Source organism: Leptosomus discolor, chromosome 5 (genome assembly GCF_034619465.1).
Source record: "Leptosomus discolor isolate bLepDis1 chromosome 5, bLepDis1.hap2, whole genome shotgun sequence".
NCBI lineage: Eukaryota > Metazoa > Chordata > Aves > Leptosomiformes > Leptosomidae > Leptosomus > Leptosomus discolor.
Window position 1 is genome coordinate 21,745,769 of NC_141395.1, and position 12,359 is coordinate 21,758,127.

Here is a 12,359-nt window from a genome sequence, read left to right on the forward strand (position 1 = left end):
AGTAACCAAACTTTAGGTGTATCATTATATATGACTGGCTGTACTTATGTATTTATTTGTCTAAATTGTATATATTGTTTTATCTATAGTGTCTGTAGGAGTGCATTCTTTTAGATTAAAGTATTATTTACAGTTTTGTGGGATTGCCAGCAAAGCTGCTAATCAAGATACTATTTTTTTGTATCAATGTCAAATAATAAAAAAAATTAAGAACAAAATCAAATGAGAAATTGAAGGTGTCCTGTAAGTTTTCTTCTTCACTTGTTTCTAGAAATGCAAATGGTATTATCTGAAAACACAATAGCACTGAATAGGCTTATTTGTCATGAGGAAGAATATTGTGCCATAAAAGCAGACTATTAAAAAAATAATTGGAAAAAATGAACACAACAAAATGTTACTTTTATTCATTATTTATGCAACAACTTCACCTAGCTGATGCCCACACTGATCAGGTGTACTACTTCATTTGGCAGCAAAGACTTAATCTTAAAACAGCCATGGCAATATCTGGCAAATCAGCAGATGCACTCATCTGCTTTGCCCTATTCAGCTGCTTTGGCATATCCAGCTAATGAGACTGAAGTTTGGCAGTTCTAAGGCAGTGAAGCTGCTTGACTCCCTTGGCTCTGCAACATGATTCTTTCATGACCTCCATGGTATCTTAATGTGTAAGCTTGCAGTCATCAAAAGCTACACAGAGAAGAAAAAAGAGAAGGTATAGGTATCTCAAAACCACAATAAACTCACTTTGAAGTTGCTGTGTGACTGCTGGGAGGGTCCCTGTACAGAGAGAAGGGGTCCTTCCCTGGCCTCTTAGAGCCACATGCTGACCCTGACAGAGCCTTTGGCTTCCCCAAGCCCCCAAAAAGCACCAAGAAATAAATGAAGCAGCATAATCTGAATACACCCAAATCATCTAGTTAGCCTCATGTAGTGTTTGTCTCCCAATACTATTAAGATGCTGTTTTGTCCTAGGAAGGCCTGGGCAACCTCAGGTTCTTCACATCAAAATAAAAACACAAAGCAAAACAAAATAAAAGCAAGACAAAGTCCCTTTTATTGTATGAACTAGTCAAAATAAGTCCTCTTTCTCTTCATTCTCCCCTTTGCAGTTTCTTATGTAGAATGAAATACATAATCTGTTTGACTACTGGTTTCAGAGCTCAGTAACCCATGCTCCTGAGAAGAAATGTAGCTTTTGCGAACCAAAGTGTATTTTCTTTGGGTCACCTGTTTCAGAAGCAGCTGAAGCTTGATACAGAGTCCTCGGGCATTCCAGGAGTGCCTGCAGCAATGCACCATCCTTACAAATCATAGTGAGATGCTTTAAAACAAGAGTTTCACACACAGTAAAAACCCCTCCAATCATTTTCATTTTTCTCTCATTTTCACCATAGCAGGCTAAGTCTAATTGCAACACTGACATGGATTTAATTAATATACAGCTTGGAGATATACAGATATTAGCAGTAGTAGGGTGGATTTCATGTAACTTGATTATCTTAATTACAAGCATTGTATTTTCTCATTTACTTAATTGATTGTCATAGATTCCACAAAAATCTGCACTGCCCTAAGTGAAAACAATGTGTGAAAAAAACCTTAAAACTGCTGAAGTTGGCCTACTCAAGCAGCAATGTGCCAGAAAAGGAGATCTGTATGACGTGAAACATTGTACTGAATATCTGCTTACTTTCCTCTTGTTAAAAATAGGAATTTATTATACGGTAGAAAAGTCATCCAGGGAAAAAAATGAATATGCCTTATTGATTCAACTGCACCTGTAATAGAGTTGTCTCAAGTATTTCCTCTGATGACATGCCTAATGTAGGAAAAAGATCCATTTTTCTGCTAGGTCTGTGCGTTAGCCGACTCTACGTTATATCTCTACCTCACCTGAAAGGGCTGAGGACAGCAAGAGGAGATTTATTCATCATGCAAGATTTATCCTTGAGAATTTATTCTGCAAAGGCAGTGTTCATATCAAGCTGTGCAGAATTATGTGCAATGGTTTTGTAATGCAGACAACTTTTAGTTGGGGGAAGCAAATATCCCAAACTTGAGGTGTGCTGGGTAACACCTATCATATCTGCAGGTAGTCAAGACTATAGAGAATAATTCCAATCTCTATGTCCCTTTTTCCTTCAGGAGTTCCTTTCTCTGGCCTATTTTCTGTCATGACTTCTTTCCTCAAAGAGAAAGCAGACCTCTCAGGCACCTTAGTATAATAGTAAAAGCAAGGGGGAAGCAGAGAGCTCCCCACAGGATCATTAGGGAAGTGCTAGCAGGCCCAGAGTACAGAATTATTTAACACGACATTAATCCTGTGCCATGGATGGCACAGAGGTGAGACTGACTAGCCTGCAGTGCCCCGGATCTTCCTTCCCCCCCCCCCCCCCCCCTTTTTAAAAATGGGGGTTATGTTTCCCCCTTTTCAGTCCATAGGAACTTCACCACAGTGCCACAACTTCTCAGATACCTTGATCCAGGCACTGGTTGTAGCTTTTCTCACTTACGTAGCTGCTGTCTTTATTGGCAAAAGAGGATGGATGTCTGGATCTTGAAACACCAGCCACTGGGCTCTAAGTGCATCATGCTCAGATCACGCTTCGATTCTTGCTTGGCATAAGACATTTATAGGAACATCTTAAAAGTGGTGCCAAAATGTAGCAAGAGGAGAAAGAGATAAAACATTTTGAAACATCCCAAACTTTTTTCTTATTATTTATCCAACTTCCTTGTGTTCAGTGAAGTTTATTCAAAATAACCCCTCAAAAAGAATCTTCTATTGTGAGAAGTTTCAACAGTTATCAGTTATCCATCAGATCTTATCCTCGTACATATTAAAGGACAACGAAGTTAAACACTGGACTCCATTATCTGCTGTACTGCAGACTGCACTTAGATTGAGCTGTGTGAGGCAAATCAGATTTGATTCAAGTCACAAGCCTCATCACTTTCAAGGGGATTTATGCCTGTTTACAAAGGCTACATTTCATTCTCTGTGTACAACTCACTTCTTACTCCCACTCAGTGAAATCAACTGCGATATCATCAAGGTTTCTGGGGAAGAACACCATATTCCAGGCAATACTTCATTCACCAGAAACTTCATCTCTTGCCAAATGCAAGCAGGAAGACAAAGCAAGTAGCAATCTCTCCCATTTCCCATTAAGCCTACTCCTTATGAAGGCAAAGCGGAACATCAGACCTACAGGTTTGTAACCCATGCAACAAAAGCAGGCATGTAACACTAACTGTTGACAGGAGAGTGCTCTGTGCCAAGTTATCTATCACCCGACTCTCTACCAGTTCACAAACGTGTTATATTCTGCTCATAAAAAGTCTCTTTGGCAGCACTAACAAATATACAAGCTACTGGCGAGAGCAAGAGCCCCACAGGGCCACACCTACTTCTTGCAATTACTCCTTTTTCATTCCCTACACAGCTTTTATTTTTGCAGTCATTATACTGGAGAAAAAAAGGTGGTATAGTGATACCTTTCCTAAGCTTTGTTCATCTAGAAGAATCCAAACAGCCTAATTTAGGATCAGTTTCTTCCCCCTTGATAATGAGACAAGTATATATGGTCTTTCAAGTTGTCATCAGGCCTTGCTGGTGTCCCTACAGTTCCTTCCTCCATCCATCAGACCAGTCACTACACTCAAACTTTTGGTGTGGACCCCTTCTGGCTCTAGTCTCTTACTTTAAAGCAACACTAAGCCTCCTCCCTTTTCCCCATGGTCAACTAGCTCTTAATTTAGTGTAGTTCCAGCACCCACTCCATGCTCACAAGCCTTGGCATCACCACAGCCACCTCATCTCATACAGCAGACTCCAGCCATCAGCAGGTCCTTCAGCTGTGGCTTAGCCCTCAACACATTCCTCTTCCCTATCTCTCCCACCTTCTGCCAGCAAGCCCTGGAAAACTGTCACCTGCCCACTTTCCTACTGTTCTTTCCTCTCCTTGCGGGACTGTTTACTTCTCTCCATTATCAGTTTCTTACAAAACTGAGATTTCCACACGGTTTGTCAGTCCCAGCTTAACCCTGTTACTGTAAGACAGGACAGACACCTTGACTTTCCACCACATCCTTCTCCTCCCTCTCTTTTCCCTCACTTCAGCTTTTTGCTCTTTAGCCTCACTCCATTATTCTTCAGGACTTTTCATTTGCTTCAATCTGGTACATTTCCCTGTCATTTCCATCTCACTTTACATTTTTCTAATGTGCTTTTATACAGTGCAGCATCCTCCCATCTAATGCATCCATTCAAACCAGTCACAAAATAAGAATATAGGCGTTTATGAAGAGATGGTCCCTCCCTGGTTTACAGTCCTACACTGTCCAATACCTGGCAAAGTGAATTCAGTGAGTTTCAGAGGACAAGTAGCCCTTGAAGGGGTGACTTCAAGAACCTTTTCTTTGGTATTGCCTCGTCTAGTTTTAGGTATATGGAAAAAACAGGTCTATCATCTTTCATTTTGCCTCTGCCTGCGGAGATCCTTGCACAGCCTAAAAGATCTTGCTATCTCACACTTTTAAAATATTTTTTTCCTTACTCCTTTTACCTTTCCTCACATAACCTTGAATGGTTCATCAGAATTCAAACCAGCATTTTTTCACACTTCATTTTGACCTCCATTTAATCAAATATACCTTATTCCATAACGTCAATATTTTAATCTTTTTACCTGCTTCTGCTCCCTATGTTGCCTTCACTTTCCCTGTATCTTTCTAATAGCCAGACATCCAGCACTGAATCTATTACAACAGCACGTGCAGGAAGTCCAAGCACAGCAGTACTTTGTCCCTGTTTCTGAGGTATCAACAACTGCGTTGTTGGATTAGTTCCACCAGACAGGACAGCTTGTCTTATATTATCACATTTAAAACAGAAAATTAAATTTTGCAAGCATCTGGAACAGACAGCAAGTCTACAGGGCTAGAGCAGCTACAGACATGGCAGGTGTCAACATACCCATGCTATTTTTAAAAGTATCTAGCTAATGAACGTTCTTTACATAAACACCATTTCCCCTGACAAATGCCACAAAAAGGTCCAGATATTTCAGAATAAAATCATCAAGGTAAACTGAGGCTTTGTATTATGTTTGCCGTCACTCTGGAAGCACTTATTCAGCTTCCAGTTTTATCAAGTTCTGGTTGCAGGATGGTTTATGACACAAAGTATTGCTGCCTCTGGGAAAAAGTATCATAGAATGGTTTGGGTTGGAAGAGACCTTAAAGATCATCTAGTCTGACCCCCCTGCCATCGGCAGGGACACCTTCCACCAGACCAGGTTGCCCAAAGCCCCATCCAACCTGGCCTTGAACACTGCCAGGGAGGGGGCAGCCACAGTTTCTCTGGGAAACCTGTTCCAGTGTCTCACCTCCCTCACAGTAAAGAACTTCTTCCTAATATCTAGTGTAGATCTGCTCCATTTCAGTTTGAAACCATAAGCCCTCACCCTATCACACTCCCTGATAAAGAGTCCCTCCCCACCTTTCCTGTAGGCCCCCTTTAAGTACTGGAAGGCTGCTAGGTCTCCCCAGAGCCTTCTCTTCTCCAGGCTGAACAACCCCAACTCTCTCAGCCTGTCCTCACTGGGGAGGTGCTCCAGCCCCCTGATCATCTTTGTGACCCTCCTCTGGATCTGCTCTAACACGTCCATGTCTTTGTTATGTTGTGGGCTCCAGGGCTGAACACAGCACTGCAGGTGGGGTCTTCACTGGAGTGGAGGGGGAGAATCACCTCCCTAAACCTGTTGGCCACTCTGCTTTTCATGCAGCCCAGGATGAGGTTGGCTTTCCGGGCTGCAAGCACACGTTGCTGGTTCATATTCAGTTTTTCATTCACCAACACGCCCAAGCCCTTCTCTGCAGGGCTGCTCTTGATCCACTCACCATCCAGCCTGTATCTGTGCTTGGGATTGCCCATATCCAGGTGCAGGACCTTGTACTTGGCCTTGTTGAACTTCATGAGGTTTGCAGGGGCCCACCTCTCTGGCCTGTCAAGGTTCCTCTGGATAGAATCCCTTCCCTCCAGCACATCAGCTGCACCACGCAGCTTGGTGTCATTGGCAAACTTTCTGAGGGTGCACTCAATCCCACTGTCCACGTCACTGACAAAGATGTAAACCAGCACCAGTTCCAATACTGATCCCTGAGAAATGCCACTTGTCACTGGTCTCCACTTGGACAGCAAGCCGTTGACTGTGACTCTCTGAGTGTGGCCATCCCAGACAATTCCTGATCCACAAGCGGTCCATCCATCGAATCCACACCTCTCCAATTTAGAGACAAGGATGTCATGCAGGATAGCGTCAAATGCTTTGCACAAGTCCAGGCAGATGATGTCAGTTACTCTTCCCTTATCCATCAATGCTGTAACCCCGTTGTAGAAGGCCACTAAATTTATCAGGCACAAATTGAACTTAGTGGACTCACGTTGGCTGTCACTAATCACCTCATTTTCCATGTGCCTTAGTAGAGTTTCCAGCGGGATTTGCTCTGTGGATCTTGCCAAGCACAGAGGTGAGAGCCTGGCCTGTAGTTTCCCAGGTCTGCCTTCTTCCCCTTTTTAAATACAGGGTGTTACGTTTCCTGCCATGACTTCCCAAATATAATGGATAGTAACTTAGCCACTTCATATGCCACTTCCCTCAGGACCCACAGATGCATCTCATCAGATCCCATGGACTTGTGCACCTTTGGGTTCCTTAGATGGTCTCAAGCCTGATCTTCTACAGGAGGCAGTTCTTCATCCTCCCAATCCCTGCTTTTGCCTTCTGTGAGTTGGGTGCTGTGGCTGGAGCGTTTCCCAGTGAAGACTGAGGCAAAAAAGTCATTGAGTACCTCAGCCTTCTCCATATCCCAGGTAACTAGGTTTCCTCTTTCCTTTCAGAGGGAGCCCACGCTTTCCCTAGTCTTCCTTTTATCACTGTACAGTATTCTGTACAAGGCTAACTCTGTACTTCCCAAGCACCATTTTATTATAACCAATTACAGCATATCTGTATTTGGAATTACAAACTCAGCTGATGCCAAGGTTGATGATAGGCTGCTTTAATTGGTCATTAAAAGCCAGTATTATTTACTGCCTTGTTACTTGGATTCAGCATTTCTACACATGATGATAAAACTAATGGTCTAGAATAAAGAATATATACAGCATGTAATTAAAATTACATTTTTCAATAAAGGGACATGCACGCACACAATGTGAGTGCTGACATATACTTAGAAGTACAGGTTATGGAAGTATACTTCTTAAATTGTATTATACTGCAATTTAGCTGTTAGTTCAAACGGATGAGTCACGCAACATTTTAAAACTGATTTAATTATTTGTAAAAGTATGGGCTTGTGTTAATTAGGTACAATAAATTACATAATGGTTTACAGATTCCTTTAAAAGGGGTTTGGAACACATACTATCTATAGAAAAACAAACCGAGCCTTCCAAGCTACTATTTGACAAAACAGTTACTGGCTATTTGTTTTATCTTGAAACAAGATCAAAACACCCTCACCATTCACGCTAGATAAAAATGTGCCTAACATGACAGATATTGCTGTATATTTGCACCTCAGAGACAGGTGAATGCCAGGAATATCATGTAGACAATATATGCATCCATATGCTTAGAAGAACGGTTGGACTAAGTAAATGTAAACTGATTATCCTTACTCTCCCCCCCCCAAAAAACACTAGTTAAGTGTGCAATTGAGGCACCTAGTGTGAGATTATTGCCGTTGTCCTTGTTTAGGGCAAAGGCATTTGCTAAAACATAAGTCACGTGGAAGAAGGTCCACAGGTCAACCTGAACATGCACTAACTAGCCTGTGAAGTATCTCGACCTCTACTCACTTTAAGGTTCAAGCTCCAGATGCTGCTTCTTGTCTTGAACTCCAGGGATATCCCATAACAAAACCTTCATTCCCAAGAAGCCCCAACTCTATGAATATGAACTACAAGCAAAAACAATGCATCCAATAATAAGTCTAAGTAGACAAGTAGAAAAATTTCTCACCCACTAGGTACCAACAGAGGAGTACACTGCAATTAGATAACCAAACCAAACCTGTAGGGCAAGAACGGTTATTGAACTCCCTGGCTGCATTAGGAAAGCACAGATTAGCAAGGAAAGTCCTTTCTGACTGATGAGGCTGGCAGGTCCTTCTCACCTCTAAGAGAAAGGGCTGTGCTTATAGCACAGCTACTAAAGAACACAAATGAAACATATCCCAACCCATTAAGATCCTACATCCTGAAGACTCACATCAGCCTCAGGTTTGGGTACTTTCTAGCATAACCATGAAGAAACCTTGCAGGATCCTTGGTTGCTCTTTGGCACAAAGCTTCCACTGTGTAATGGCATGTTTTACCCTGGAGAATAAATCATGGTGCCCACATACATTGCATTTTAGTATTTCTAGGTTGTAAGGAGAGTGACTCCTTAGCAGATAAAATAGTCTCATTCATGATAGATCATCTATTTCCTGGACATTTTAGATGATGAAATGCTTTAAATTTTTTTATGATTTCAAAAACACTGTGCTGGAAATGTCATTGAAAACAAGCTTGCACTTTTATCTTCTGCTAAACCCAAGAGAAATACCACTTCAAAAGAGTATATTACATTTCATTTGAATGCTAGGACAGACACATCAGAAAGCAAACTAAAAACCATATGGATTGCCAGTATTAATACTACCACCTGCCCATGTTTTCCCTTTTCAGCTCTGATCATCAATCATATTTCATTATCTTCTTTTCCATTTCCTTCATTTCAAAAGTACTCAACAGTTGGGTTTGGGGTTTTTTTGTTTGATTGGTTTTTTTATGCATCATAATTTCAGTAAGGCTTCATTTTGTTTTTGGAAAAAAAAATGCTTAATGTGATGCAAACATTTTTAAAGAAAAACAGAAAAAATTATACCTGGGAAGTTGTTCTTGCATGCACACACTGGCTAGCAAGACGCACATGAAATATAGAAATGAAATGAGAAACCTTTTGGTGTTCCTTGACATGTACTGTGAGGATGGGTGAGAGCTCATGAGGAGAGATTAGAGCAAACAGGGCTGCCCTTTCCCAGGTTTTACTTTTGCTAGTTGTGCTAAAGTTTGAGAGCAAGAAAACCTGATCTAGTCAAAAGACGGGTTGGACTAGATGACCTTTAAAAGTTCCTTCCAACCCAAACTATTCTGTGATTCTGTGCCCCTGCTCACTGCAGGGTGTCTGGACTAGATGGCCTTTTAAAGGTCCCTTCCAACCCAAACCATTCTATGATAAGAAGTGAAAACAACACTACCTCCCATAGGTGAAGAAACTCTGCGCTGGAGAAGGAATAAGCAAGCCTTACCTATAAGGACTGGACACAAAAAAACTTGGGAGCTGCAAAAATTTAAGCGGAAGTGATACATTACAGGTGACAAAATTACTTGTATCTTTGAAGCCTATGTCAGATAATAGCAAAGCTTTAGAAAAACATACATGTTCTGAAATTTCATGGACAACACTGTCTCCGATCCGCAAGTTTATTCTCAGTTTGTCATAATGCCAAGATGTGTATTTGATTTAAGCAGTAATTCACAATGGGTAAGGCAACATCATCTGTGGGATTTGCAGCTGCCTGGACACGTCAGACAATTAGCAATAGATTTATCTTATCTTAACTTTATTCTTAAAGTACATATTTCTGAAACTGCACTTTTAATCGTATCAGTACCCACATTATGACGAGAAGCAGCATTTTCAAGAGTAGTACACACTCTGTCTTCTTCCCATAACTCACTCTAACATGCCTTCCAATAAATTTAGTTCTAACTGTGCACTTAAACCAAAAGTATTTAATATATCAAATTTAAATTACAACATACACTTAATTTAACTATAAACCACGTTTTGCTTTTACTCAGCATAATATGTCATCAGTGGGTAAAAATCACTAAAACTTACTTCAATTTTCCTGGAAAAATTTCTTCCATGCTAGTTTGAAAGGATATCTAAACCAGAAAGAAGTTGGTAATATAAACTTAAATGGTATACACCAAGAACTTACTTAGCTTCACCTGCCTGTTAAAACAGAATTTATATAGGTACCATTTTTTATCTTGCAAAGTAATTGCATTTATATCCTTGTTCCTAAATTTGCCAATATCTGCACTAAGAGGACATCATATACGAGTAAACTTCCTTTGTATTAACTTACCATAAATTCAGACAGTAATATAGTTCAGTTCTACAAGGACATGTAATCTTTGAAATCCTCTCCAGAAGGCAATAATTTTGCCTTTAATTGTAAAAATTATTTTCACAGATAAGATTTCTTTTGTGACTAAGACAAGGATTATGATCTTTGTTAGATAAGCAGTAGAAGCCTTAATTCCCACTGTTTGTTATGTATTTATATTAGGTAGTGTTAATATGCATGTGTATTTGGCTTCAACAGAAGGTTTTGAAGGGTTCTCATTGAGATCTGGGCATGTAAGCAGTTGAAACGGCTTTTGTTTGTTTGTTTGTTTTTTCAAATGCCTTTAAAAGTAGTAACAAATTGTTTAAGTGCACAGATTTATTTTGTCAAGCATTAGTAATACTCCATCAGCTTAATTTGTGTTGACATACAAACAGAACACAGGACTAGGCAGAAAAACACAAGTTCACAGGTGGCAAAGAAAAACACAGTATGCACACACCAAGAGCTCAGTATTGTAAGAAAGGACCAGACAGGTATACATCTGAAGTACCAGCTACAAAACAAATTGCAATTTTTTCCTTACATCACATGTAACTCCACAGACATCAAAGCTCTGGTTTGGTTTTGTTCACAATTAGAGTGGTAGATTTTAAAAACCACAAATGACTGCCAGAGTAAATCAGACCTGGGGGAGTTTCTATTACAGAACATTTAGAAATTACTCAACAGTTAGTGCAGCTGCATTTCCATCTCCAGTGCTGGCTGTCAAGAACTAAACCACAGAAAGCTGCAAGCAAGCTCTGAAACTGTTTCCTGGAAGGGGCAATTCCCAAGCAACAGCAGTTATAACTTCTGAAGAGAGTCTGCACACACACCTCTGCATGAACCACAATATGACATCTGTGGGTCCCAGGACTTCCTCATTAGACATTGAGTTGTCCACAGAAAAGGCAAAGGGGAAGGAGAAGGAGGGAGACGGAATAAGGGGCCCGATAGCTCTCCTTTCTTACACGTCAAGTTAAGTGCTGTGACGCTGGGACTCACCTGAAGAGATAAATCCTCTTGTAAAAATAGAATTTCAGAACAGAAGGAAAGGAAAATAAATTATTTTGTGAACTGCAAGGTTCTCAACTGGTTTATATAAATATGTGTGTGTATATATATAAATTGGGAATGAAAAATAGATACTTTGGAGAGCTGAACAGGTATTGATGCCACTAGTAAAATTAAATTGATATGTGAGGTAGTGGAGTTTTGTTTAAGAAATTGCTACCATGTACTTTCTAGACAGGAAGCAAGGGCAGCATATAAACAAAGAGCAGCACAAAAGCATGCGTACACCTCCAGGATGGATTAAATACTTTATCAGTATTCCTCATCCTGAATTTTTTTATAGTCATGTAGCTCAGTACAGAGTGAGCACTAAAACCACCAAGTGAAAATAACTGAATTTACAAGAGAGATGTGCTGGTGCAGGGCACTTGCTTTCAGGTGCTTACAATCTACATACACACGATGTAATAAAATACACTGTATCTACTGGCAATGCTGCACTCCCCATCCTGCTCCACAGAATTTGCTCCTCTTTGACTGTACAATAGGTTTAAATAATGACCACAGACTGAGTACCAAGACAACATACAGGCAATACTCTGGAGGTCCGTACGTGCTTATCATGCCTGTGCTCCACATACGCACAAGGCTTGCTCCCTCTGTGCTATGCAGTGACCCAACGCCACGCAGCTGTGCTGGGGCAAGTGAACTGGCCCTGCTGGACGGCTCCTGGACTACCTTTAGCACAAGAGCTCAACCACCTCCAGAAAACAGAGTAGACCTAGATGGAGCAGCTCTGGAGAAGATATGTGAGGGAAGACAGGGTGGCCACGTGAAAGATCGCATCAGGAAAGGATTGCCTCAGCATGAAAGAAGCTGCAAGAGGAAGAGCATGAGAAAAACATGTTCCCTGAGCTTTGTTCTTTTAAAGCCAGAGATTGTAGTACATGAGTACCATAACTGACCTAGTGTCCATAGTAAAGAAACCACTTCAGCCCCAAGGACAACAGAACAACTACTGATGTCACTGTCTGCTCCATGGCTTTTACACACCGCTCTGTGGTGATTTCCAAGCCCCCACACTAACAATCACACTATCC